The sequence below is a fragment of the Triticum aestivum genome, chromosome 2B, assembly GCF_018294505.1.
Source record: "Triticum aestivum cultivar Chinese Spring chromosome 2B, IWGSC CS RefSeq v2.1, whole genome shotgun sequence".
Taxonomy (NCBI): domain Eukaryota; kingdom Viridiplantae; phylum Streptophyta; class Magnoliopsida; order Poales; family Poaceae; genus Triticum; species Triticum aestivum.
The window spans coordinates 140,968,045-140,979,103 of NC_057798.1; positions in this window are offsets into that span (position 1 = coordinate 140,968,045).

Below are 11,059 nucleotides of genomic sequence, written 5' to 3' on the forward strand. Positions count from 1 at the left end.
ATCTTGTAATGAAAAAGAGTTGAAACTAATTCCATGTACAACCCATTTCTGGGCAAACCGAATGAAACTCTCCTCGTCTTGAAAGATTTGCAGCCCAGCAGGGCCGATAAAGCAAGTAGGCCTTGTTTGGATATTTCTTTTAAAAAAATAGAACTAGGCTAGCCATTTTCAGCAAGAAAAAAACACAACTGGGCTCATGATTTGGTAAACATAAATAAAACCCTGGCTAGACGAGCCACAGCCCCCGCACAGCCCCGTTGTTACCCTGATCCGTCGCTAAAACTAGTATAATTAACAACTGCTTGTTCCTAAAAAAACTATGCGACCTACTGGGTCCCTGGTGTCAGCCGCTCGTAGTGTAATTCTCTCGTTTATTGACTACGTTGACAATGGCGTGAGCCCCAGATGTCCAACCATTAGGAGGAACCATATTTTTTGGCTTGTAATATAGAGGCACTTGCTTGCGTACTGCCATGACGCTGGTGGGTCCCTACTATCATCCTCTGCATGTACAGTCATCTCCTTGTTCCTCTCGGTTGTTAACAGCGTTGACAACGCAAGAGGGCGGCGCACCGCACACGAAGAGCGAACCAAGGCCGCAAGGCGGAGGACGACGGTGAGGCCTCGGATGGAACGAACAGGAGCTGTGGAAGATGCGCCGGTCCAGTCGCAGGTGGAGGGGAGTATGAGGGTTGACTGGTTCGGGAGCGGGTGTGTCTTGGGGCTGACGTCACCGGAGAATAACAGGACATGTGGGGGAATAGAGGGAGGGACTGGCCAACGTTGAAGGGTACGTACGGTAGGGTGGTGGAGGCGCAGCCAGCCATGGGAGGCGGGAGCAGGCGGAGCCGAAGGGGTGGTTTGGTTTGGGTGGCTGGAGGAAGAAGAAGACAAGAGATAGAAGATACACGGCAGATGTTGGGTATCAATCCAACGGCTGGTAAGCAGAATCATTTGTTGACTGGCTAGTAAGTCGACACCACCTTGTATAGGCTATTTCCTCGCGGGTCCCAAATGTCAGAATCCAAATTTGTCATGGTCATGCAGCCTTTCCTATGAAAATTTACAGCCCATTTGATGTGCTAGTTCGAAATAAGTTTGTGCGTGCTGGTGGGGGCTAATCACTTGGCTTCTGTAATGCACAGTGAGCTCAAGCAGCCGGCGAGAGTGATGTTATTTCCCTTGGTTGGGATTTGTTACAATATTTCACTCTAAATAAAATGAATGGCAAGCCATTTGCCTTGTTTCAAAGAAAATATGACAGTCACAGCCGAGTTGAAAAGGGCAAGAACATCTAACTCCATCTTACAAACTATACAAAAGCATGAGGGTTAATTGTTCATCAGGTTTACAAAAAAAACCAGGTTGAAAAGGGCAACAACATCTAACTCCAGCATTGTTTTCGGCAGTCACAGTCAAATGGATCGGTCAGGTCCATACAATGAACATCCTGGGTCGTAAAATTTACTGGATTATGACCACAATATGTTGTAAATAGAAGCCCGACACGTTCAGAAGCTCTTTTGCCCACCTGAAACTCCTTTTTTTGCTCTTCGACATACCCATCCGTCAAAACCATGCTGCTGATAAACTTAAGCCTGATGGACAATAGTAACCTCGCATTCAGCAGGAAGAATGTGACAAATCTAGTGTTTGCACGTTGGCTACATATCATTCTAGCGTTATTGTCTTCAATCGAATCTCATGAGAAGTGAGAAAATCCCGATGCTTACGAAACCACCGATTGGTTATAAATTTCTTACCCCGTCCTGTTGCCTAAATAGACATGAAGATTGAAAACAGTTAAGGTCTAAAAAAAGAGTGTCGAAATAGCAACAGTTGAACGGTTAATTCTAGTACACTATATGCGGGCTTCCAATGTGCGTGATATTATCACCTTTATATACAACTTCTCCAGACATGAAAAGCGTTGCAGCAAGCCAATAATCTTGTTCAGGTCAAAACTATTCATTTGGATAGATAAGATCTTGACAGAATCCATCACCATTGATAGGCCATCCATGGAGAAACTCTTTATTGAGCATAGAACATAATATTAGTACAAAATGTGTACTCCAAGATGATATATAAATTATGCGCAGAAATTTAAAATGCAGCTTATGGTACAAGTGTAGATGATAATATAAAGTACCTGAAGAACTGTGGAGCCAAACACCATATTGAAATGAGCACAGAGATCATGTATTACACCCAAGGTCTCCAGTTTAGGCGTAGAGAGGACGGTTATTTGCAACGGTGAATAACTAGAATCAAGGATCAACCTTTGAAGTGAAGGGGCAAGTTGGATGATGAGCTGCCTTTCGTCAAAAGAAATTCTAATACTTACAAGGTTAGGCGACTTTATTTGGAGACAACCGATTCTAATTGTGAAAACAATCACCAAGCACTCCAGGGCAGGGCAATTGGAGTGGATGATGCTGTGCAATGAGGCCTCCGATATATGAACCCGCACAAGTGAAAGTTTCTTGAGAAATGGGAGTCGAAGGTTTAGTACCAGATTGTCTGGTAGGTAGCACATCGCAAAGGTGGCGGTGTGGAGAGAGGAGGAAAACTGTGAGATGGACATCGGTGCTGAGGGCACAAGTTCATGGCGTTTGGTATGTGGTATGTGATTTCTAGGGGAATAGTAGAACTCAAGCAGCTGTAGTTCTGTGAATTCAGGGGATTTCAGCCAGGCGTCGACCGTGCAGGGCATGGTATGCTTGCTCAGGTAGCATGACAGGATGCAGAGGCTTTGAATGGAGCCCTGGTGGGAGGAGATGATGGCTCTGGGGATTTCAAAATCATTGAAGAGAGATAGCTGACGACAGTCGAGATTAAGGGGCATGGCACGCTATAGAGGGTGCCACCGAATTGAGAGGACTGGGTGCGGCAGCAATCCTTGGTGCGGAGAAGCGAGATGATCTCCCCAAGGACGGCATTCGGGAGATCGCTGATGCGGTCCACCCGAGATTCTACGGGTTCCTGGGATCCGGTGGGGGCGGGGTCGCTGCTTCTCCCCGCGCTGCCGGGTGCGGGATCTACAACAGGCGTCGCCGCTGGTGGGAGCCTCATCTTCTTGGCTCTAGGGTCATCCGACTCCATTTTCCTCGAGGGCGTCACGTCGCGCTCACGGATTTGAGCAGTGTAACGAATGACGAGCCTAGTTGTAGTGCGAGTGAAGAAGAAGGGGAGCTGGGGGTTTTCTGTAGTAGTGAGGAAGAAGGGGAGCTGGGTTTTCTGTAGGAGTGAGGTGAGGAATTTGGGGGTACGAGTAGAGCGAGCTGACGTGAGGTGGGTGGGAGCGAGGAGGAAGAAGAGCACCCATGTTTTTTTGGGGGGCGGTGTGCTGGGTGTGGGTAGCGCCTCTCATTCAGTAAATATATGGGCTTTTGAATTGATTTTACTATTTACTAGTGTGGATGGCTGTTTTGTCTTGGGCCCAGAGAAACAATTACTACTAGTACAATGGAGACACTCTACAGCTACCCAGAAAAACAATTACTACTAGTACAGTGGAGACACTATACCGCTTCTAGCTCCTCCTAGGTCATTGAAACGTCTCCCTCTACTGAATGCCGTTATACTTTTGTTCATCGACATGCGGGCCATGCAGCGCGCGGGCCCAAATGCCATCCACCAAATTAGAATGCAGTATGCAGGCGGAGAGTCACCCCGGTCGTAGCGCGGCAGTAACAAGCCGTCGTATCACAAAACCCCATCTCCCCGCAGTCTAAGTTTGACGGACGAAGCAACCATCATTTCACTCTTTGCTGAATCCCCTTCTCCCTCACTATCTTCAAGAAAGGCAACACTCGCATCTGCCACTGTTCTTCTCTCCCAACAAAGGGAAGGTAAGCGGATCCGTGATGTTGGTATATTTTCGTTTAGAGAAAAAAAGAACTTTTGCAAAGCAGTAACCGATCCTCACTCTCTTTTTTGTTTCATTGTCATTGCGATTGTGTTTTCCTTTCAGTGGTCTCCTAGTATTCGTCAGTTTCATGATGGACCAAGGAGAACCAGGCAAAGATCTGCCGATATTGGAGCAAGAAGATGGAGGCAGCCACCGAGCCGACCCCAGATACGCTCACGACCACTACTGAGATGGTCAACGCCCCGTTTGAGGTTACAACCCCCGTGGCACTGCAGGAGCAGTTTTCCCCCTTCGAGGATGTGTCCCCCCCCCTGCTGAGCTGCCCAAGGTGATTTTCTTCTTTGCCGATCTCGATTGTGGTTTTTCATCTAAGTATGTGGTGATTAATAATGCAAAATTTTATTAGCTTTGATGCCATGTTATACATAGTGGTTTGAATAACTTGTGTTTCTTATACTGAAAAGTAATTCAGAATTTGTTTCTGTTTCAATTAGAGCCCTGATGCAGACAAGGATTGTGTGGTTGTACATGTCACTCGCTATGAGGCGGATGACCTGAATATATGCACTGGGAAAACAGAGTTCTTAGGCTGTTGGATCCTGGAAGCCATTTGCGATTATACCAATTAAGATTTGTATTCCAGCCTCACTGTTGTCAGGCGTGTTGTCCAGGGTGTACTGAAGCACAAGAAGTTCAAAGCTACTCCTTCATTTGTGAGGCATACTATTCTTGTCAAGCTTACGCAGGAAGATGACGTGGCATGCCTCCACAAACAAGTTTGTCAGTGGCAAGGCCACAAGGTTGTCTTCATGAAGGTTCACAGGATTGAGCTGATGCGGCACGTCCTCGATGATGTTCATGGCAAGGTCCGTCTTGTGTCCAGGCCAAATTAGATCGAGGCATGAAATAGTTACCCCAGCTAGTGTTTAATAGTAGTTTGGATTGTGTCTAATTATCCGAACCTTGCCTGTTATCGACCCCTCTGGGGCTAGTACTCTGTTTGAATCCGTCTATGGGAACTGCTGCTACTTTTGTGTGCCCGTGAATCATGTGAGAACCATCGTAATTGTTGCCAAAACAGATACGTCCTCACTAGTTTTTTCATGAATATGGCATGATAAGACATAAGTTGTCATGGTTTATCATACGAGCAGTGTGTGTTTTGATGAAATAGAGCACTCGTTCGAGAACTGTGCGCTGATGTATACATAAGTACTTGTAAACACTGTTGGTGCTACCCCACTTGTAAGCAGTTGTGCAAAACACGACACATTGGCTCAACTCGCTTCAACACTAGGCTATCGACCAGCTAACAATCAACAATCTGATGTCTCACATATAAGCAACTATGTATCTTGTTGCAGTGGTTCATGTAGTTAACTGAGGCCACAATGTAAATTCCAAACATTCACACGCTAGTCCAACGCTCATGTGGAACACTCACATTAAACTCGTCTTCATAAAAAACTTGAAAAGCATAAGTTAAGCAATTTTATACATCTCAATGATTCATAGAACATAACAAACATATACTAGTTCACAGCAAAAGACAAAGTTGTGAGAAGGTTTACAAATCAGGAAATAAAGCAAGGATTCTCTGAGCAAAGGGCCTCCCGACAGGCTTAAATTTCCTGGAGTTCACTCTGGTTTTTTCTTGTTGCCACCATCCAGGGTTAGGTTCTCTCATTCTAGAATAACCAATTATAATTATGGTCTCAGCTGGAATGCTGAACTGAACCATGCAGTGTACTGACCAGGTGAAATTCTTGTGCATTCCACTAAATTTAAGCACCGCTATTTGAAGAAATAAGCATACCACAATGCCTCTTGTCCGTGCACCTGTCCAAAAAACCGCCGTGCACCGTGCTAGCTAGTCCTTGGTCCATGGATGAACTGGTAGAAAGTGCATTCCGGACTAGGATGCAGTTGTTTTCGCTCGTCCCTGCACTGCAATCAGGAAGTAAAACGTACGAATCAGCTTCTTTTAGATTGCGTTGGTCATTCTACCTTAGTTACTACCAATGTAGGAATACCTTGAAGACTGGAGGTTAGACGACGACAACGAGGGATAGCCATCTCATTTTGCACAGTTCTACTAAAACCGAGGTGTGTGCTTTTGATTGCGCGGATAAAAACGATATGGAGACAGACATCCCGAAACGATATGGAGACAAACATCCTTGTTTGTGCAAATACAAAATACGGTTATTTAAACAGTGACAAATATTTGCAGTGGCGTATGATTAACAGAAGCATCTATTGTGTTATAATTGGCACTAGATTGACAGTATGAAGAGTCCTTAAGTAAGTAGCATCACATCACATCAACAATGCCACTAGATTAACATGCAGAACAGTAGCATTAGTATTACTGTCATGAGAGTAGCACATGGTTAGTAAATGTGCAATCAAATTTGTGCAGTTCCACTGGGATGAAGCAATGTTAGCAGTGTGAGATTTAAGTGTAACTGCAGAAACACAATTCATGGGAAAGAAAGCAAGACGGAAGCACTTCATAAAATGGTGGTGACATTGCTTCAATTTATCGATGGCACTAGACCATTACTTATAGTGACATTAGGTGGCATTACTTAATGCTTCATGTGATTTTACATTAATGGTAGTGATATGGGCGCAGGGACAGCAGGGGCATAAAGTGGTGAGGCAGATGTGGCTGCCGAGAGCGGCAAACACTCAGGCAGCTGATAACCCACAAGTATAGGGGATCGCAACAGTTTTCGAGGGTAGAGTATTCAACCCAAATTTATTGATTCGACACAAGGGGAGCCAAAGAATATTCTCAAGTATTAGCAGCTGAGTTGTCAATTCAACCACACCTAGAAACTTAGTATCTGCAGCAAAGTGTTTAGTAGCAAAGTAATATGATAGTGGTGGTAACGGTAACAGAAGTAAAGACAGCAAAAGTAATGTTTTTGGTATTTTTGTAGTGATTGTAATAATAGCAACAGAAAAGTAAATAAGCGAGAACCAGTATATGGAAAACTCGTAGGCACCGGATTAGTGATGGATAATTATGCCGGATGCGGTTCGTCATGTAACAGTCATAACATAGGGTGAAACAGAACTATCTCCAATTCATCAATGTAATGTAGGCATGTATTCCGAATATAGTCATACGTGCTTATGGAAAAGGACTTGCATGATATCTTTTGTCCTACCCTCCCGTGGCTGCGGGGTCCTATTGGAAACTAAGGGATATTAAGGCCTCCTTTTAATAGAGAACCGGAACAAAGCATTAGCACATAGTGAATACATGAACTCCTCAAACTATGGTCATCACCGGGAGTGGTCCCGATTATTGTCACTTCGAGGTTGCCGGATCATAACACATAGTAGGTGACTATAGACTTGCAAGATAGGATCAAGAACTCACATATATTCATGAAAACATAATAGGTTCAGATCTGAAATCATGGCACTCGGGCCCTAGTGACAAGAATTAAGCATAGCAAAGTCATAGCAACATCAATCTCAGAACATAGTGGATACTAGGGATCAAACCCTAACAAAGCTAACTCGATTACATGATAAATCTCATCGAACCCATCACCGTCCAGCAAGCCTATGATGGAATTACTCACGCACGGCGGTGAGCATCATGAAATTGGTGATGGAGGATGGTTGATGATGACGACAGCGACGAATCCTCCTCTCCGGAGCCCCGAACGGACTCCAGATCAGCCCTCCCGAGAGAGATTAGGGCTTGGCGGCGGCTCCGTATTGTAAAACGCGATGATTTCTTCTCTCTGGTTTTTTTCTCCCCGAAAGCCAATATATGGAGTTGGAGTTGACTTCGGAGGGTTTCCAGGGGGGCCCACGAGGTAGGGGGGCATGCCCAGGAGGGGGGGGTGCGCCCCCCACCCTCATGGACAGGGTGTGGCCCCCCTGGTCTTCATCTTTGGCGAGGATTTTTTATTATTTATTCTAAGATATTCCATGGAGTTTCAGGTCATTCCAAGAACTTTTGTTTTCTGCACATAAAACAACATCATGGCAATTCTGCTGAAAACAGCGTCAGTCCGGGTTAGTTCCATTCAAATCATACAAGTTAGAGTCCAAAACAAGGGCAAAAGTGTTTGGAAAAGTAGATACGATGGAGACGTATCATCAACATGTCTGCATTTGTCCCATTGTCTATCTCCTCGACGACATTTTCCTATGTGAGCACAGGAAATCTAGACCTGCTCATTCTCATTTGTGTTGTCCCCCAACACCCGTCACTTTCTTTCCTTTTTCAACCAAGAGATAGGTCCACTTCCCCCCCACCCTTCGCCATCCACCATGCTTTCTTCGTATTTTCAACCAAGAGACTGGTTGGGTAGCCAGTATCTACTACTTTCCCCCGTTTCCTCTTAGAACCAAGTACTAGATTCATGCTACAGCTTTCCCACTTTCTTCCCTGTTTGAACCCACTCTTAGAGTCGACTGTATGAACTAGCTTTACCTCTAATAATAGTAAAAGTCTAGGTGGCTTTGGAACAACGGACATAAGTAGAAAAAGATCCACACAAAGGGAGCTCGGGCAGTAGAGCAAGGCAGGTGTTCCGTTTCGAAGGAATATATACCTGAGGGTCGTCGGCATGTGGCAAAGACGGAGTCGGGAGGCCGCGTCTTGGCCACAATACCGCATGGAGGAAGAAGGGGTCGGAAGCCCTCTCGAGCCAGCACTCTCTCGGAGAGAACGGCACGACCGCCGATAGGGACGCGCAGGCAGCCGTTGGTCTCCTCCCTCGCCGCCGACAACAGCGTGAACGATGCACCTACACCCCTGCCCCGGTCGAGGTTGTCTGGCCAGATTTGTGACCAGCCGTGAGCCGAGAGAGAGTGTGGCCACCTATGTCTTGCTTATATCTGGAGAGCATGAGAGAGTGAACGAGAGGAACCCTAGTAAAGCAAGCGCTAAGGCTCCTGCTTATATATATACTGGAGTGATTTTGTTGTACCAACTTCAAAAACTGCGCTCCTACGTGTATCCCTGAGTGGGTGTGAGAGAACCAGTGCGTGCATGCACCGCTTCTCTTCGTGAGAGTACAATATACTATGCCCAAAGAACGTTCGCTGCAAGAGTAATAGTATAAGTGTGTGGCATGTGAGCTAAAATAAAATGTGCGCGACGTCTTTTGTTTTTTAGAAGTTCTGAGGGTAGGGTGTGAAGAGCACATATGTGCGTGACGTCTACCTGCAGATAGACGGTGGGTGCAGCGTGCGAGTCTGCGAGAGGACTCGGGAGAGTCGTGACTCGTGAGGGTGCGTGCGCCTGAGAGAGATGGGGGCACTAATACGTCTCCAACGTATCTATAATTTATGAAGCATTCATGCTATATTATTATCTATTTTGGATGTTTATGGCCTTTATTATACACTTTTATATTATTTTTGGGACTAACCTATTAACCAGAGGCCCAACCCATATTGTTGTTTCTTGCCTATTTCAGTGTTTCGAAGAAAAGGAATATCAAACGGAGTCCAAACGGAATGAAACCTTCGGGACCGTTATTTTTGGAACAGAAGCGATCCAGGAGACTTGGAGTTGAAGTCAAGGAAGCTTCAAGGTGGCCACGAGGGTGGGGCCCCCCCTACTAGGCGCGCCCGCTTGTCTTGTGGGCCCCTCGAGACTTCCCCGACCGACTTCTTTCGCCTATATATTCCCATATACCCTAAAAACATCGAAGCGAACAATAGATCGGGAGTTCCGCCGCCGCAAGCCTCTGTAGCCACCAAAAACCTCTCGGGAGCCCGTTTCGGCACCCTGCCGGAGGGGGAATCCCTCACCGATGGCCATCTTCATCATCCCGGCGTTCCCCATGACGAGGAGGGAGTAGTTCACCCTCGGGGCTGGGGGTATGTACCAGTAGCTATGTGTTTGATCTCTCTATCTCTCTCATGTTCTTGAGGTGATATGATCTTGATGTATCACGAGCTTTGCTATTATAGTTGGATCTTATGATGTTTCCCCCCCTCTACTCTCTTGTAATAGATTGAGTTTTCCCTTTGAATTTATCTTATCGGATTGAGTCTTTAAGGATTTGAGAACACTTGATGTATGTCTTGCCGTGCTTATCTGTGGTGACAATGGGATATCACGTGATCCACTTGTTGTATGTTTTGGTGATCAACTTGCGGGTTCCTCCCATGAACCTATGCATAGGAGTTGGCACACGTTTTCGTCTTGACTCTCCGGTAGAAACTTTGGGGCACTCTTTGAAGTACTTTGTGTTGGTTGAATAGATGAATCTAAGATTGTGTGATGCATATCGTATAATCATGCCCATGGATACTTGAGGTGACAATGGAGTATCTAGGTGACATTAGAGTTTTGGTTGATTTGTGTCTTAAGGTGTTATTTCTAGTACGAACTCTATGATAGATCGAATGGAAAGAATAGTTTCGTGTTATTTTACTACGGACTCTTGAATAGATCGATCAGAAAGGATAACTTTGAGGTGGTTTCGTACCCTACCATAATCTCTTCGTTTGTTCTCCGCTATTAGTGGCTTTGGGGTAACTCTTTGTTGCATGTTGAGGGATAGTTATATGATCCAGTTATGTTATTATTGTTGAGAGAACTTGCACTAGTGAAAGTATGAACCCTAGGCCTTGTTTCCTACCATTGCAATACCGTTTGTGCTCACTTTTATCATTAGTTACCTTGCTGTTTTTATATTTTCAGATTACAAAAACCTATATCTACCATCCATATTGCACTTGTATGTAACATCCCAAATTTTCAATTTGGAATGTTATACATAGATCATCATTACATATCATATTTTGTTGCATTATTGTCTCGATCCTAGAAATTCTATGCAACTCAAGGACCCACGGAGAGAGTTGGGGATTTCGTCATTTTCTTATTTGAGTACTTCTCAAATTTTGAAAATAGGATCATTAATTTATTTATTTTATCTTCAATTATTTCTACTACAAAAAATTCAGAGAGGGAATAAAATGACTTTCCCAAAATATAGAAACAATGAAGATTTAATAAAAAATCAAATAAGATTTTATTTTGGAGTTTTTTCGCTTTTATTTGAATTTAGGAAAAATGCGCGTTTTTCAAAATTGCATTTAGGCCCCAAATAAATGTTGATCTAGTCCGGCTTGATTTTAGAAGCCGGGGAAAATTTATTTCGGGATTTTTGGAGTCCGTTTAGTATGTCTTTT